Genomic DNA, 18,647 nt, shown 5'->3' on the forward strand with positions numbered 1-18,647 from the left:
TAGGATTTCGTTTACACCTGTCGTCTATGCTGCTGGCCTCTGACTTTTGTTTACGTTTTGAAGAGGTATTTGGTGAGTTGAAACGGTTCTTTAACGTGTAAATGGTTAAAACTGGATGTATAGCTGGCATTGCCATTAGCTGAGCTAAAACTGTGAATACGTTTTATCTTGTGTATTTTGTGATTTTACTTTGTGCACAGTGAATTTAAAAGGTACATAGGGCTTACAACCGGCATGGTCAAGGGCGAGGCCATTTTGGGTCGTGTTTCAAATTAAATAAACAATTAGTCCTGTATTAGCCGCAAATAATGAGTTTGTCATTAAACTTCTAAGACTAAGAAATGCGTATGTGTATTGCAGTGGTCAGATATTAGTGTGAGGAACGCTTTCGTGTTTGCAATTCCGGAAGCAAAGGAATGATGACGGCGAACCACCCATTGGAGAAACTACTTCGGATGGGCGTCTGCTTCTGCAAGACCAAACCACACTTCAAGACTAAGGACAGCCATTCATACACCCGTATCGTGGTAGGACAGAACTTTCAGTATTTTTGCTGCAACACGCTTTGGAACAAATTTGGACTTACAGAGTACTCAAACAAAAGGAATGATTACACACCCAGTGGAGGAAAACTTACTTCAGTGATGTATAGATCTGTGAAATTTTGAGTCTATATTACATTACATCTCAATTGCATTGCTGTCAAATCTAAACTTGCTGGTTTAGTAAATTCACCAGAGAGTTAAGAAATGAATAGGCCTGATTAAGATAAGACAAGAACCTAGAACTCAGTCAACTCAGAGAGAAACAAGAACCTAAATAGCAATTTAAAGAAACCCAAGTTGATTAATTGATCCCTTAGATTATGTTTAATCAAAACAAAGTGACAGAAGACCGGGGGGGGGGGGGGTGTACTCATTTTATTTTTACTTTTATTTCTTTATATTTTATTTAAGGTTTAAATATTTCTTTATTTAAACCTTAACTGGTTTCAAGGGGTTTGAATGCAGAATTCCTCTGTGTGGGTGAAATGTGTGATGTGGTACCAGTTTTTGGTTGTCTGCTACTAACTTTATATATAAATAAGCCAGCAGGTCATACTTATCTCCTTGGTTCATGGTCCTTTATTTCAAAAAACACCAGTTATAAATTGCTACTTTGAACTCAGACTCTGGTCCTAGTTATGTGTATTATCGACAGTGCTACACTTTTTTTGCTCCTGTAGTTTTGGTTTTGGAGTGGCTAAAAAGAAAAGAAATCACCATCCAAAGTTTTACATACAGAGTATTGCTCTTATTACAGCCTGATACATAGCTGCTTCAACATGTGGAGAAATCCAGCTTGACAGACCTGCTGTGCCTTGTTATGGTTGCTGAGGAGTCATTGAATAATAACTTTTTGGGGGAGGAATTCAGTGAACAGTCAGTTTTAATCCCTCAAAGGCAGAGAATCAATAATAACAAAATACCACACAGAGAGGTGGTGATAGAATGTAATGCATTAAATGGTTGTTGCTGAAAAATGTTAGCCATAAATAGTACCAGAAATGAGGTTTAATACAATAAAAATCTTACAACTTTAAAAGCTTTGTTCTTGGTATCCATTTACATTTTCAAACTGAATTAAGCCTATAGGTTGTTAAAATATTGACCCCACGAGTCAAGAGAGATAGAAAACTTCCTTTTTTAGTGAAGTATAAAATGGAAAAAAGGGACAAGGCAGTGAGAAAGAGTTAGAAAGTTCTCAAGAAAGTTAAGTGATAAACTAAGTTTTCTGTTAATGTGTTGAGATGAGTCAGGGAACAATTTAAGATGCAAAATTTCTCAAATGAAATTCAGAACAGTGCTGCATGGAGAGGACCAGTTTTTATGCAATCGTGATTCCCCTGTAGCTTCATTTAATTTTGTTATCTTCCACTTCGACAGTGGTTTATTGAGTTCTCATGTTGGGCCAACAAAGAACCACTGAACTGAATTGAGAGACTGAGCGTGAGAGAAGCCCATGTTGCAGACAATGTAAGGGATTTAGTAAGACCGAGACAGTATGAGTATGGGGATGAAAGAGAGCACTGAGATGTGAGAGTGGGATTGAGAAAGATGGGAGAATGTCAAGGGGCTTGACTTGTGGTGTGTGAGAGACCTAATTGAGTTAACAAACCTCAGACATGTCACAACTGGAGAATGTGAGGGAAGTTATGCCACAGACTCTCCACTAGAAGAGGATTGCTGACCTATAGAGACACACTGCTTATGTATTTTTTATTGGAAAGTAGTCTATATTAGAAAATATTCGATTTCATTTCAGCTTATTGGAAAAAAATGCTTTGCCAACTCGTACAAAATGGCTGCAAATGAATAGAAATTTAAAGAGAAGGGTTCAAGGAGGATAGTGGCAGCCAGCGGTTGTTCAGAGGTCTTATTTTATGGATTAGAGTGATAAATACTAATGTACTCCTCTTGGTTTATGTGATAGCTGGTTGATAATTGTCTGTAGGTTTGTCATTGCAAGCAACACCTTTCATATTTCATTTGATCCATTGTTAATACAAAAGCTTAAAGCAATGCAGCTTTAAGGACAAATGTAACAACAGTGGAGCCAGAAGCATGCTGTAACCATTCAACAGGTTTGTATGTGTTTTAAATACAGATGAAGACGGGGAAAAAAAAGCATAAAAGGACTTAAATTTGTTGACTTACAACTTACAGGAAAAGTAGAAAACTTTAAAAGGGTGCTCAAAACTATGAAATTTGGTTATAGACCATCACTAATATGGAAAACATCCCTCTTTGAAGAACATTATGTTGCACTGAGTCAAGATTTGGAGCTGAGAGATCATTCCATGCAAAGTATCTGTTGCAGGGATTTTATTTGTGGAGCAGGGCTGTGTCCGTGTGTGTGTTTGTGGAGCAGGGTGTGTGTGTGTGTGAGAGAGAGAGAGAGAGAGAGAGAGAGAGAGTCTGAGTGTGTGTGTGTGCATGCTTATCTCAACACACTCAGTATGAGCATAACACTAAAATCCAAAACATGTTTTTCACTACTGTGTACAGGGCACACATGAGAGAGTGGGACAGAGAGTACACACACACGCACACACACACACAGAGTGGTTGCCGGTTAGATCATAGAATCTGCCAGTGGTCTTGCTTACTTTGGCCCCTGTGTCTCTTTTCTTTGTTATCCCTCTCTCCATCCCTTTACTTTGTTATCCATCTCTCGGTCCATCCTCTCTCCTTACTCAACGTCTGGCTGTCTTTTATACACGATCAAAGGCTGAAACCCTCCCTGTGAACAGTCATTTTCATCATACCGTACAACAACAGAAGTATGTGCTGTACTCTCAACACTCCCACTTTGTTCACACACACACACACACACACACACACACACACACACACACTCACTCACACTCACTTAGTATTTTTGCATAAACCCCTCCATAAAAAGCTGACTTGCTGTGTTATTCATGTATTCGCACACCAAACATCTGCAGTAAGGTGTGGTTGGTCTGTTTGGTTCAGATCTTTATCTTGTTTTTAATCAGCAGACAGAGCGATGACTCCCAAGTGACTCAGAAAACTGACCACTATCATCCTCTTCAAATTCTTTCTTTATTTCACTTTTTCTTTTTCACTCTCTCCCCTCAGTATAGTTAGCCCTGAGCTTAAACCAACTCCTGGCTTGCTCTATAAAAACAAAACCTTTTCGCTAATCAAATCCTCACCATCTGTTCCGCAATCTCTTTAAACTTTCCAAACCGCCATCTCTTACAATCCCTGCTGCTCTCACTCAGTCATACCTGTAACAGTGTGTTTATTTCTAAATGTGTATACTCACCAAGCCTAGAGCAAGTGTATTCATTTTAATGTTGACTGCACAGTATCTTGCAGTAGCGTTATTACTGATAGATGTCCTCGCTGCAGGCTGAAATGAGCTAATATAAAATTGGTATAGTGGCTCACATCAGAGTGAAATTTAAACTTAAATAAAAGGAAGATTAAAAGCATAAAATATGAGCAGTCTTGTTCAAATGGACACCTATTATACAAATATAACTGCAGTTTTCTCTGCTTTACAGTGTATACATCCATCATTTATACTGAAGTTTTTTTTGGCATGCTTAATGCATTCAAAATCAATGCATTTTACAACAGAATGGATTACATAGCTGCATGTATGTGAAATAGGTTCCTCATAATGACAAATGCACACAGATTAATCACCCAACTCTCCAGTTACCCTTTGCTCTTTCACACTGATTACTGTGTAGTTTCTGGTCGCAGCAGGCAGTTATTTACAGCAAGAAAACTCTGATAAGTTCACTGTATGCCAACTGCCCAGCAGTAAACAGGAGACAGAGAAGGCTAGCAACTAGCTGTATGCCAAACATTGGCACATTTAGCACCTTTAGATGCTTGCTCAGATTTGGAGAGAGATGGGAGAGTTTGGAGGCCAGGTCAATGCCTGGGGCTCTTTGTCATGTTCCTTGAGCCATTTCTGCAGTTTTTGCAGTGTGATGGGCAAATTGTCCTGCTGGGGGAGGCACCTGTCAGTGAGGAGTGCTGTTCCCATGGGGAGGTGTGCTTAGTCTGCAACAATGTTTAGGTGGGTGGTACATGTCATGTAGTATTCAGATAAATGCCAGGACCCAAAGTTCCCTAGCAGAACATTGGAACAACATGATTGGTTTTCTTCACTTCATCTGTTAGTGGTTTTAATGTTATGGCTGAGCAGTGCATATCTGTGTATATGTACAGTGCATTTGTGTGTGGTTATCCAGCATCTCTTTTGGGTTTGCAGAATTGTATTTTCTTCTTGGTAAGATGACTACTGCACTTCCTTTCACAGTTTAAATAAACCAAGCACAATCAGACAGACTAATCGTAGCACTGAGGCAGACAGGTATGCGCACATTCAGCACTGAGCCTGAGAACACACACACATTCTTAGAGAAATGTGTTAAACCATAATAGTGAAACAAATACAGCAGTATTCACACACATAGCATATATAAAAAGATGAGAACTCGTGATCACTGTATATTTAAACACAAAGATGAAGAAAATATCCATAAAATTTCTATATACGTTGCACTTTGTCACTTGCGAGAACACTATATTGATTTACCTTAACTAACCCTTACCGCACCCACTTCATGTCTAACCACAGCTCTTACTCTACACTTATCCTAACTATTCTAACCCTAAACCAAATCTCACCCTTGAATAAGTGGTAAATCTTATGCTGGCCAGCTTTTTGTCCACACATTGCCACTGTCCAAACACATTTTTGCCCATAAAGTCCACCAGTGAGACACAAATAGTACACCAGACTACAGCTCCCTCTTCCACTATCATAGAGTAAATGTCAGTGGTGTGGTATTGTTCTGCAAGTTTCCCGTGAGGTTATCTCTGGTGAAAGCTGCTCAGAGTTGAAGCAGTTATACACTCTGCTTGATTCCCGTACGAGGTCTTACAACAGAGGGAATAATTGAGCCAACAAATTTAACTTAATACTGTAAATTATACCATGATCCTGATAAGCAATCATGAGCTCCAGGCCTTTGCTGCAGTTTAATAATGCTCCTTTGTCTGAGGAGTATGTGTGTGAGGAATCTAGCACTCAGCAGTGGCGATAGCATCTCAACTTGGCAGGCTTTATCCTAGACTTGTCCTGTCTGTGAAGGTGTGTTTTAGTGTGTAATTGCCATGCAAGTGTATTTTAATGATTTTTGTCCATTTATATTTATGAGACTTTGTGTTTATTTTGGTTTGAGAGAGAGCTTGTAAATATATTTTTTAGAGGCTCATGTGTGCGAGTGTGCATTTTTTTTTGGTCTTCTCAGTGTTGAGTCTGCTCTGACGTGTGTGTGTGTGTGTGTGTGTGTGTGTGCGTGTGCGTGCAGGTTTATGTGGACATGAAAGAGTGTGTGGTTATGTTGGCAGTGTGTGTGTTGTGCTAGTCTGGCCCCAGTGGTTTTTACGATGTATATCAGGCAGCTGTTTGGTCCAGCATCCAGAAGATCAGAAATAGAGCTGTTATTCTAATGGTAACTGTGAGATACAGTTTCACACACATACACCCACACAAAAGTGTACTGTACATACACAAGTGAATTATGCATGCTAACAGATGAGCACACACATGCACACGCACACTGCCAGTTGCTTCTGTTTCCAGCTCTTTCTTCCTCTCTTGATGCATTCCTCAGTCTGCTTTGACCTTTCTACCGAGAGGTCAGATAACATCTCAGGGGATGTACTCTACCGGCTGAATTTTCCTTGAATTGTTGACTTAGCAACAGTAATTGGTTTGAATTGAACTTCATGAAGGCATTTCATGGAAAGGTATTCACCACAGATATTTCTGACTCAAAGGCTTGGGGGATTTCGCTCCCCAATATTTTGGCTTTATTCCCCGCTCCAGGCTATCTGAAGGAGGAATGTACATGCATATATGAGCGCACGTTATTTTCCATAAAATGTAGTGTTATGTGTATGGAGTGTGTGATACTGTAGGCCTTATGACCCAAGTCCTATTGTTTGTTTTCAAAGATAAATGTCAATCATATGATAACCTTGGTTTCCTTCATTCCTGAGAGAAAAAAATCAACAGAGAGTGTTCTTTTTATCCAAAAACAGCAATATTTGTGCACACAGAGCATAAAGAGATACACACATACATGGACACACACACTGAGCTGCAAGTCATGTCTCAATCAATGTAAGCTGATCCTTGTCATCTGGTTTTGGTTTAGACAGAGCCCATTTCAAGAGTGATTTGATCTAAGTTCACCCTGTGGTGTTTCTATTCTTCCAAGGCCTATATAACTCGCTCACACACTGCTTTTTTAGCTGCACATTACACACACAGACAAACACCCAGAAATGCTTGCACCGGCAGCAAGAGAAAAAGGGATATTTCCTGCACACTCCAGTCACTTGACCCTGTGTCCCAATATGTTAATCATTTCCTGCTGTATAATCCAATGAAACGGTTGAATTCATTGACTTATTAGATTAGTCATACTGGTGTCCATGTTGAGGAACCCACAGCAGATCTGGATCTGGATTCAATTCATTGGAGGAGTGCTTCCATCATAGATTCTTACCCCTCTTCTTTTCAATTTATGAAACATGTAAAAGAAATGAAATGGTCTTACCCAGTTAAACAGGAAAATGTCATTACATGCATGTGCATCATATAACAATAGAATAAAATATAATGTTAATATTTCCAAAGTGAGATAAAATGGAAGTGATATAAATTCTACTAGGGTTTACTTTACTTTATATCCTTAAGACCTTGTCACAACAGCAGTTAAAAGCAGTTAAATCTGCACACAGATTTTGTATTGATTTCCGCTTTGTTGCGCTTTAACATTTGAATTTGCATAGATGACTAACAGCAAATTGACAGTGCTGACCTCATAGGTAATGTTAGGTGGCTAACATTAAGGTAGTTAGCTTGGAGAATACTCATCCCTCTTTAATTACCTTTTATTGAGTGACATGTTTTACAATTCTGAGAGCAAAGTGTCTGCAGGAGAGTAAACGGGTGGAGTCTGAACGTTAGCAATTCAGGAGAGAGCAGAGGAATGGAAACCTACCTCTAAGACAGGCCACTGATATCCATGTTCAGTTGTTCGCATTTAAACTTTGACCCACACAATGCATTCCCTTTACCGCAGGGACAGCCCTAAATGTCTTCCTCCTGTCTATGTCAACCAAATAGTAATTGGGGTTCCAGGTCTGGTCTCCCCTAAGGCTAAAGAAGACAAAATGGACATGCCTCACATCATTAGATGACACAGCTGTGGAGGGGCAGCTGCTGTGTTACCTCTCATAGTGCAGGAATTTAGAACTTAGATACCCTGCTCAATATGAATGGACTGAGCAGACCTGTAACAATGACTTGGCTGTATTGGGACAGAGAATGCACACGCCACCCATTTACTCTGCAGTAAATTCTCCACTTTCACCTCTCCTCTCTCCTTTTCTCTCCCAGTTATAGTGTTCCCCTTTGACTCCTCTCTAGCTCCAGTTAAACAACTCCTCTGCATCATTTATTCATCGCCTGTTTGCAGTGCTGGGATCCGATTGGCTGGTTGCTCCTTTTTGGGTCTCGTGGTTACAGCTCCATCAGGTCTCTGTCTCATATCTGTGTGTATGAAGAGAAACACTGGGAGTTGAAACAAGTGAAAGAGAGCATAAAACAGAGGATGACATGTAACCATGTGAGGAGAGACATAAAGAAAATTGAGCGAGGGATACTCTGAGAGTGGGCGAAACAGAAATAGAAAAAATGGGTGTTTGCTGTTGTTCTATTCTTTGTAATGAGATCCTGACTGCTCTTTGTCCCTCTGCACCTGGCTGGGGGGTGGATGTAGGCCTGAGAGGCTGATGTTGTACAAGCCCTTCTTTTTGTGTCCCAGCGTGTTTCTGCGTTTGAGTATGAATGTGTGTATTTGAAAAACTGTGCAATTATATTGTAATTCATGAGTTAAGATGAAGCATATGTGTGTGCATGTGTGGCCATACAGATGTGTAGGTGTATTGCACAAGTCTCAGACCTCTCATTAGCTCCCCTTTGTGTGTCTGAATGAACTAATACAAGCAACCAGAACAGAACAAAGACACACATCAGCATGTAGGACCAACATTTACTGGTTACTCTGAGGAGGGCAGAGATCTATAAATATGACCTTTTTTATTACCTTTTATTACCTACCTTTTATTACTCTTTAAAGCTAATAAACCTAAGATATAAATAAAGATTAGACTGGCCGTGCGCTAATAAGTAATAAGTAAGTATGTAAGTAATAAGTAAGTAATTTGCATATGTTTGGTTATATGTTTGGTTATACTGGTTATACTGGAGCCAACTGGTCTCTGAGGATATCTATTTACTCACTCACAAGGACAGAACTCTCCATCTCCATAACAAAGGGACCACAGTGCTCCAGCAGGTGATTATATATGTAAGCTTATTAATTAATTAAACTGCAAAACAAGATTTGGTAGCAAGCAGAGACAAATCTAAAGTGCAGAAGTAATGCTGGGTAAATCAGATTCTGACTGCTTTAGATGGGGACTAAGGGTGCATATTACTGTACATTAATGTCACTCAAACGACCACACATGCTCAAAGTCAGTGTGACATTGTAATGTCTCTAACAGGATGATTCTTCACTCTCAGGACAAATGCACTTGATTTTTCTTTGCTTTGAGTTTAAATTTGTATTTGTGGATAAGACCTACATAAGTAAGATTGTGCAGCTTTGAATGTCCTAAGCAAAACAACAGACAGCAGTAAGGATGTGTCCACTGGTCAGCCTCTTATACTGAGCGCTGGGCTAAAATGTAAAAATAAAATGGAACATTCAAGCTCTAAAGCGATAACATCCTAAAAAAAAAACGTTGTAGGTTATATGATGCATTAGTTACCAAAATTTCCTTCGTTCATCTTGTAGCCATTTGTGTTTCTGTCTCTGTTGTCAGCAAACACACACACAGATTGTTACTAACATTCTTTTGTTTCTGTACTTTAATGCAACCATTTGCACCAGTCTTTCAGTTAGGAGTCTTTTCTACAGTGTAGCAGTAGAGGAAATAACTCCTCTCTAATGGCTTTAACTGCAATTTCTTTTAAGAAAGAGACCTTGACCAAGGCCTGCAGCACTTTCACACAAAATGATGGAGAAGGTTATAAAGTACATGTGTATCAGTGGTAGATGAGAGAGAGAAAGGGGGAAAAAAAGTCCAGCTAAGATAGATTTTTGGCATACCAGAAATCTTTACCACTGAGCCACTGAGTTTCCAAATCAGTCATTATGTTGAGATGACAGCAGTAAAGGGCAAAGAGATAGATAGAACAAAAAGAGTCAACATTAGAAAGACAAGCAGTGATGGAGAAAGACAGAGGAAATATGAAGGGACGACAAAACAGGAAAGAGCTGTTTCTAAAGGTAAGGCATATAGGCAGCAAAAAATCTATATCATTCTTTTACTTATTGTATTTCAATGAAAATCACAAGCGTATGACTGACTACCTGCATCCTTGTATGTGTGTGTGCTTGGTTTCTCTTTCATATTAACCAAGCCTCTAAAATATGTCTCTCACTATCCCCTAGTATTTAGAAAATCACAAATACAGTTGTAAGAATGTATTATTTTAACCAATAAATGCTGTCCATATGGGATATGAAAGCAACCAGTATATACTAAATAAACAGACAAGGTAGTACAACCCTGCTGGCTGAGGCTGGCTTTATTTCAGATCTGAAAGGCAGAAGTGACCTGTGTTGGTGCATGGTTTTAACCAAAAATAGACAGTGACCCATGACAATCTTATTACCGCCCACATCTAATTACTGTACAAAGAAGTGTATCTGTTTATACATGTTTGTGTGCGCACATGATGGATGTAGAGGACATTGTGTCATCACCCTGGGTAAACACAGTATGACTCACAGCTGGCCTTGGGTGGATTTCATTAACGAGCAAACGGCGTCTATCTTTATCTCACAAATCTGAAAATGAGATGAAGAGACAGACGCGGCAGAACAGGGCTGAATAGAAGGAGACTTAATGATGTGGCAATGACGTGGCAACTGAAAGTTGTGCAGACAGAGAAATGAAGATATCAGAAAATAGAGTGATATATAGTGATATAGAGATAATGAGAATGAGAAGGTAGGAAGAGATCAGCTGTGTTTTGTCTGCATTTTCATAAAATAGAACATAACCCCTCCTTCCATCTTCCATCTCCATGGTGATCTGTATGGAAGTGAAGGGGGGGCAAACAGAGGAGAGAGAGAAAGAGAGAGGGAGCAAAATTGTAGGAAAATATTAAGGGAAAGAAATAAAGAGCGCATGATTGAAGAATGGTCAATTTCCCCAAGGTAGAGGCGGTAGATTACCTTTTTTCTCCTCTCTGACAGCACTTTGACTGCAGTTTACAGCAATGACTGTAGCAGATACACACATTATCACACACCACACACACAAAGAGGTGAAAATGCTGCCGCACTAGTCTCTCACACCCCAGTTTTATTTAATTACTGCTAGGGCTACGGAAATATTAAAATGCCCCACTCAGATATTGAAAATAATTTCCCCCTTATTTCCCATTCGTTTTCTCGTTCTTTCTCAATGTTTTTTTTTTTCTTCATATGGCTGCATGACAAAAAAAATGATCCCCCCATATCAGTAATAAGTTGGCTGTAAATTAATTACACTGTTGTGGAAAAGCTGTCACTTGGTCTCTGTGTGATTAAACGCTTGGCAGAACAGGGGTAAAGGCATGCATGACATACACATACACATACATATGCTTATATATAGACAGTCCCTCTCACAGTCATACGCCCATGGTCACTCACAAGCTGGAGTGTAATTTAATCATTTCAAAATATTAATATTTCCCGAGCTTGTGTGGTGAGAGGCTTACAGTGTGTTGGTTACTTGTATTCTAAGAAAACGGTAACCATCAGAAGCGGCGCCATATTTTGCCATATGCTTGTGTGAGTTGGACAGCAGAAAAGTGGATAGGAACAACATGCCCTTATACCAAAAGTATTTATATTGTCAATACATTCAAACAGCATCTGATCTGCTGCCTCTACAGGTAAGGTGCTGTTAAGTTAGGCAACTAAAACTGCTGTGAAATGGTTAGGGGAGAGATTAATTCTTCTTCTCATCTATCCTGACGTATCTAAGAGTTTTTGTAGTGACATAAACCATCACACCTAATTCTGACCAATGCTGTCTCATTATGACCAAAAGAGATTGCATGTTAGGAAAAACATATGGTTTGTTTTAAGGGTCTGAACAAATGAACCTTTTATAGAAGGTTTTCCTGGTAAGGAAACTCTTATAGGAGTGGTTTGAGAATTGTAGATGGACACTGTGGGAGTTTTTCCATGGTGAAAATGTATCATGTCCGCTGTGCATAATATGAATTCAAACTAAGTGCTGCTACTGCACAGCTTTATTCAGAGTGAAAAATGAAACAGCCATCTTTCAAGCATGCATAGGTTGAGTATTAAACACTAAAGGGGCTTTCACTTTAATCAGCTTTGTAGTTATCTTAAAACATTTTCATGTATTTTTCTGCCTGTTTAGCACTTCACACAAGCCACACAAAATGCTTGTGCAACAGCATTGCATAAAATTGTCATTGTTTTTTTCTGTAATTTGGACCTACTGATGACTGACTGCTGGAAAGGTTCAGGGAAAGGTTCTACACAAGTTGATTTGCATCAGGAAGACGTTACAGCAGTTCAAATGAAGACAATGTTATCATTGTGGCCAGAAAAATGTGACTTTAAGTCTAGATAGGATAAGTCTGTCACCTTCTATTTAAAATTACTGCATTGGAATAGCTCTCATCTTTGGAAATACATCCTCTTGACTTCTTAGCACCACTTTACTTTCCATTCTGTTGTTAGAATATGAATGTACAGTCATACTATAAGTATACCTTTCCTTAATTTGACTGCTACTTAATTTGTTATAGAATCATTATTATTCCTGTAATTACTTTAAAAAAACGCTGTGTTTAATGATGTTAAGGCTTGACACTAAATGTCCAATTAAGATGGATATTTCTACTGCACTGACACAGACGCTGATAAAATAGATGAAATCTACAGATACTAGGACAGCATGTATTTAATATAACAACAGAGATATATACCGTGCCTTCATCTCTTTATGTGTGTGTGGGATTATGAGTGTGCTAATCTCTACCACACACATACACTATATTTGATGCATGTGAAGTTGATAATCAGTGGATGTGTGGATGTGGATAACTATATTTGATTATGATATTATTTACAAAGTGCTCCTCCCATGGTCAAACAAGTAGTTGCCTGACACACTAATATACACCTGCACCTGTATTCAATGCCAACACACACACACACACACACATGCACACACACATCCATGCAGTTACCATGGTTACCCCCTCTGTGTGCTCTGTAGATGTCTGTGGTATCACAGATCATCTACATTTCAGAATGTTGAAGGCAATTAGCATGAACCAGACCTGACTCACGCACACAAGTTATCATACACACACACACACACACACACACACACACACACACACACACACACACTGAATCACTTTAATGACTCTCTTGCCAAGCAGAACCAAGTGCAAACTAAAATTTCAAGAACTCATCTGCATCTGTCAGAAAATGAGGTCGGTCTTCTCACCTTTTGAAAACCTGACTTCACGGAGATACAAGGTTTTCATCCAGCAGCGGTGAGCTCATTGTAGAATTTCACGCGCACACAAGGACGCTTCCTCTGTCTGAGCTGAACCCAGTGTATGAGAATAGATCTGAGATATCTTCATCTGGGAAATGTACAAAGTGCACTGATAGAGGGAGAGAGAGAGAGAAATAGACAATGATAAGGAAACAGCAACAGGGAAGTGGGAACGAATGTGAAACAGAGAAGCTACAATATGGAATCTCTGTTAATCCAGTGCAGATACTGCAGTAGATGTTATCATGTGTACAGTATATAGAGTGTGTGCATGGGTGCTTGCATGAAAGAGGAAATTAGTAATGATCCTACCAATCCACTCTATTAATCAATCCAAAAAAAGATAAGAAGAAATTTCATGATGCTCCCTAATCTATGAGTTTGCCTGTGTTTTTGCCTCCACATCACAATTTTACATCTCTCCTCATCCCTCTATCCCCATTCCCTCTTCAGACTTCCTAACTAGGAGTGTAGGGTTCTGCAGTTTCCTCTCGGCTGAATTATGGCCATATGGGGAGACATTTGTCAGACTAAAATGCACTGTTGAAGCCAGCTCTCTTGCTCCTTAGGTGGAAGCACTGTATGCTGTTAATCACACCCCCCCCATAAACACACTTACACACACAAAAATACACAAATACACAGACAGCAATCGCTGCACATTTACAGTTGTGAAACTAAAATGCAAGCGCGCACATACACACATACACACACACACACACACACACACACACACACAGGCTGGTTTGGATCCAGCTGTATGGAGCTGTTTGTCTGTTCCTGCTGTGCTGCAGAAGCTGTTTATTGGGCCTGTTTTGTGTTGTTTGTGTATGTGCTTGTGTGCTCGTGTGTGTGTGCAGCTGTTGAGGCAAAAGCGCTGGTGGAGGCCATAACTAATGACCCCATCCGTGGTTCGAACACCTGTGGGAATGGCCGACCTCAAAAGAGCTGCAAAGAATCATGGGACTGGACCCACCATGCCTCAAAGAGACTCCAGAAACCGTGGCATTAACTCACAGCACTGCCAATTAGTGGTGTTAGCCTCTCTGGGTTTTGCATTTCGCAGACTAACTCTGTGTCAAATTGCAAAGGCTTAACCAGGTTTGTTTCAGCTTGTTTAGGTGTCAATTGAAAGGAGGCAGCCAGGCAGCACAACACTTTGAGAAACACAGTGTTTAGAGAACCAAAGAAGAAAAAGCTATTTTAAGATGTTTTATTTAGTTAAAGCTTGTTTGATATTTATATTTCCATTTAAAGGCTGACAGTTTTTGTGAAGGAAAATAGTCTGACATTTTGGAAAACGCACTATTCACTACTACTATTCACTACTACTTCATTAGTTAGACAAGATAATTGATACCAGTCGCTCTAGCTAGCTTTGCCTGGAAACAGGGGTAACAGCTCTATCCAAATACAAATTTCCATCAAGAATAAACTCATTAAAACGAACTTTGTTATGTTTTCCTTGGATTTCTTAATACATATAAAACAGCTCTCAGACCATGGCACTTTAAATTCAAATAGATAAAGACTTTCTTAAAGACTGATTTTAAGCTCCTCTTTGCAGCCTTTAAAGATGTAGGGGAAAAGATGAGTTTATCTTGAGGTATCATTTTCTAAATCAGATCCTGCAGACTGAAAAAGAGAAGAAGGGCTCCAAGAAAGACAGGACTGCAGTGTCCTTGAAGCAGCTTCACAACCAGCCAATCAAAATAGAAAACACTTCTCGCTCAATTCATCCCTCTTCCCCAGCTCACTCACTGTTTGTCTGTTTTGCCCTCTTTATATCCCTTGCTATCCTATTTTATCTTTGTTTCTATTGCTCTCCCACTGTCTCTTCACCTCCCCATTTCCCCTCACTTTCTTTTTTCATTTGGTCTTTTGTTCTCCTTTTCAGTCTTGATCCCTCTCAAAGTCCCATCTTCTCAGGTCTCCTCCCTCCATCCTCTTCTACCACCGTTGTGGAAGAGGGAGCAGCAGAGAGGGAGGAAGGCTTCATCAGGAGATTGCGTTGAATAATACATGCCTGCTAGAGCAGAGTCGAGGAGGCTGACATGGATGGAGGAGAGACTATTGAGCTGGATATAGAGTTTTGATAGCATGTGAATATGGAGCATTCATTATGATGAGATATGAGTGGGCAGGTTAGTTGCAGAGTGGAAATACGAGGTGTAATAAATCTATTATATTCACACATGCAAAAGGGAGAAGTGTAGCAGCACACAGTTATTTCAGATGCAGACACAGTACTACACATGCACACAGACACATCCATTGACACATAAACAGGCATTGGATTGTGTCAATGGGTAAGCCTCTCCTCAGTATATGTAGTGGAGGTATTGACCCTACTCTAATCTGACATATGAAGGAGCAGCGGTGTGTAGATGTGTGTGCGTCCATTCCTGCAGGTTCAAATCTGACAGATCTGAGGGGTCAGTCTTGCCCTCTAGCCTAGTGACCTCATCAGACAGTGTTGAATTATGGGTAGTGGCACTCAGGTCTCACAGCTGTCTCTCTGCTATGGGCGCAGTGATAGTGAGTCATCTCTCACTCACACACACGCAAACACACACTCACAAGAACTCTTGCACTCACACAGCAGCTGGACTGCAGGGTAGCTGACATTTAGCGGTGGAGGGAAAAGCAGAGAGTGTGAGCTGGAAAAAACAACAACAGAGCTGCTGCCATGATGGTATGAAAGACCTCACTGTACCGAAGTGGAGGCACAGCAAATCAGACACTTGTATTTACAATGAACAAAATGTACTTACTAGTTGGTCTGCCCTCATTCTCCCTGTTTTATAACTAATTCTTTGTCAGCCGACCATTTACTAAGCTCTGCCCCCTTTAGTTAGCGTTGCTACAAACTGTTAAGCTTTATGTATTTGCTAAATTATATTTTTTAATACTAAAAACTGCTGCAAGGCTTTGCTTATTCTCTATCCCTGTCACGCATGCTTTTAATTTGTTGCCAAGGATAGTTTCCTGTTCCAGGTCATCTCTTTTAAGTAGGAACACAGGTGTAGGGGTGTGGCCTGGAGAACAAAGGGGAAAGAGAACTGTTTAGGGATGGGGAAGACAAGAGCGCTCTGAAAAAAATTTTCTATTGACACAGTGATAGAAAAAAGCATTTAGCCACTTTTACATGTGAAGCCTCATTCACTTGAAGGGTAGATGAATTCCCTGTTCAGCATCAGGTGAGTTTCCTATGGATCTCTTTTTTTCACAATGCATTACTGTTCTTGTTTCCTATTTTTATGTTGTATATTATGTTTTCGAGTTGTGCGTCCATCTGTCTGTCTGTCCATCCCATTTTTGTGAACATGACATATCAGGTACTTCTTGAGGAAATTTCAGTACATTCACTTTCATTCAAGGATGAACTGATTAGAGTTTGGTTGTCAAAGGTCAAAGGTCAAAATCACTGTGACCTCACAAAATATGTTTTTGGTCTTGTGAATGCAACATCTCAAGAATGCCTGGCAGGAATCCCTATATATTTGGCACTAAGGTTCACTTGGACTCAAGAATGAACTGATTAAAATTTGGTAGTCAAAGGTCAAGGTCACTCTGATCTCACAAAACATATTTTGTGCTTGTGAATGCGATATTTCAGGAATTTCTTGAGGGAATTTCTTCAAATTTGACACAAACATTCACTTGAATTCAAGAACGAACTGATCAGAATTTGGTTGTGAAAGGCAAAAGGTCAAGGTCACTGTGATCTCATAAAACACATTCTGTCCTTGTGAATGTGACTTTGACTTTGACTGCATGTGGCCATTACTTAAGAATTCGCAGGCTAATTAACTGCAGTTGGACTGGTTGGCGAAGGGATACAACTGTGTGTTGGTAATTCTAGTTGCAGAGAACATAAATTGCATTTTAATTTGGTGATTTTGGACAGGAAGTGGACTATGTGCTGTTTTGGACTCTGTGGATTGTTTAATGGGATTTATTTTTGAATTGGTTCAACCTTGAACGGTCAACTGGACACAGTAACTTCCATGTGAATTTATTTTGGTTATACAGTGTGTTTTCTTGATAAATTCTGGTGTGAGTAAACAATTAAGTTACTATTTAGTATGTTCTTTGATTACTGTCAAAATCAGATTTCCTCATTTAACCAGGACATAGTAAATAAAGCACAGCAGCACTCAAATGAACTAACTACTTACTTACTAAATGTAACTAAGCTTGAAACTTAAGTTGACTGATGATTAAGTAACGATGAATAGTCGTAGATTTACTTGTTGAAATTCTTACTGTTTTTTAAACAATGGGTCCTTGATTTCACTTACTTTCATTTTTCCAGCTGTAATGGCATATTTTATTAGTTCCAGCTAGCTTGATAATTAAGCTAACTAAGCATGAGTTGGTTAAGAGTGATTTCAGCCTTTAAAAAATGAATCTCGTAAAAAGGGTCATAAATATGCACTTGATGGATAGCTATATGCGTGATATTGTAAAAAGGCTGAGGCTAAAGCTGTAGGCTATGTCTCACACAAAACATCAGTATCCTCACAGTTGATGATCAATGTGGAAGATATGTAAGTAAAGGCACAGTGTTGTTCTTGTTGCAATGCAGAGTTAGGTGGTCCTCCCACATGCTAGCATGCAAGTATACTAAAAAAAATATAAGACTGGCTTCCATGTAGTGGAAAAAGAGTACTCTGTCAAAAATAGTTAAGTGAATACATGTTTTATTTTTTTCCCAGAAATGTTTGTTGCTGCGATGAAAACAAATCAGGCAGCATTTGTGCCACGTGACTCTAAAACACTCTGAAACTGCACAGATGAAAATGTGTGAGGCTGAGTGGTAGTTCCTCTAGGTAAGTTGGATCACTGCATTTGCTGGAAATGTTGTTTAATCTTGCAAATGCAGACACATGCACAGCCTCTCTCTGCCTGTCAGATTCTCTCTTTTCCTCTCACACACAGGCACACACAATGCAGATGACACAAATAGGGTAACTATGGCAAATAATTTAGCCATCTGCTGAATATTTGATCAGAGACCAGCACAGGCTTAATAATTTAGCAACGGGCCTTTACATGACTCTCACTGCCACTGCTTTTGGAAATGAATGGTGGATCTCGGGGATGCATTTCACCTCATGTCATTAAACACCATGCAGTGCTCCAAGACCCCTCAAGTCATTGTCTGTGGAAAATGTCACATGCCTAGAAATATCCAATAGCTATCTAATTCTGACATCATTAAGTTTGACACAGGGTTGTAAGTTCTAAGTGACCTGTACCACCCACTTTGCATTAGTGAGGATGTTGTTAGTGAGAATTTTTGCTGCAGCTCTGTGTGGCAGTTTCACAACCTATTGATCTCTCCTATGGCTGTAAAGCAAT

This window comes from Lates calcarifer, linkage group LG19 (genome assembly GCF_001640805.2).
Source record: "Lates calcarifer isolate ASB-BC8 linkage group LG19, TLL_Latcal_v3, whole genome shotgun sequence".
NCBI classification, from domain to species: Eukaryota; Metazoa; Chordata; class Actinopteri; family Centropomidae; genus Lates; species Lates calcarifer.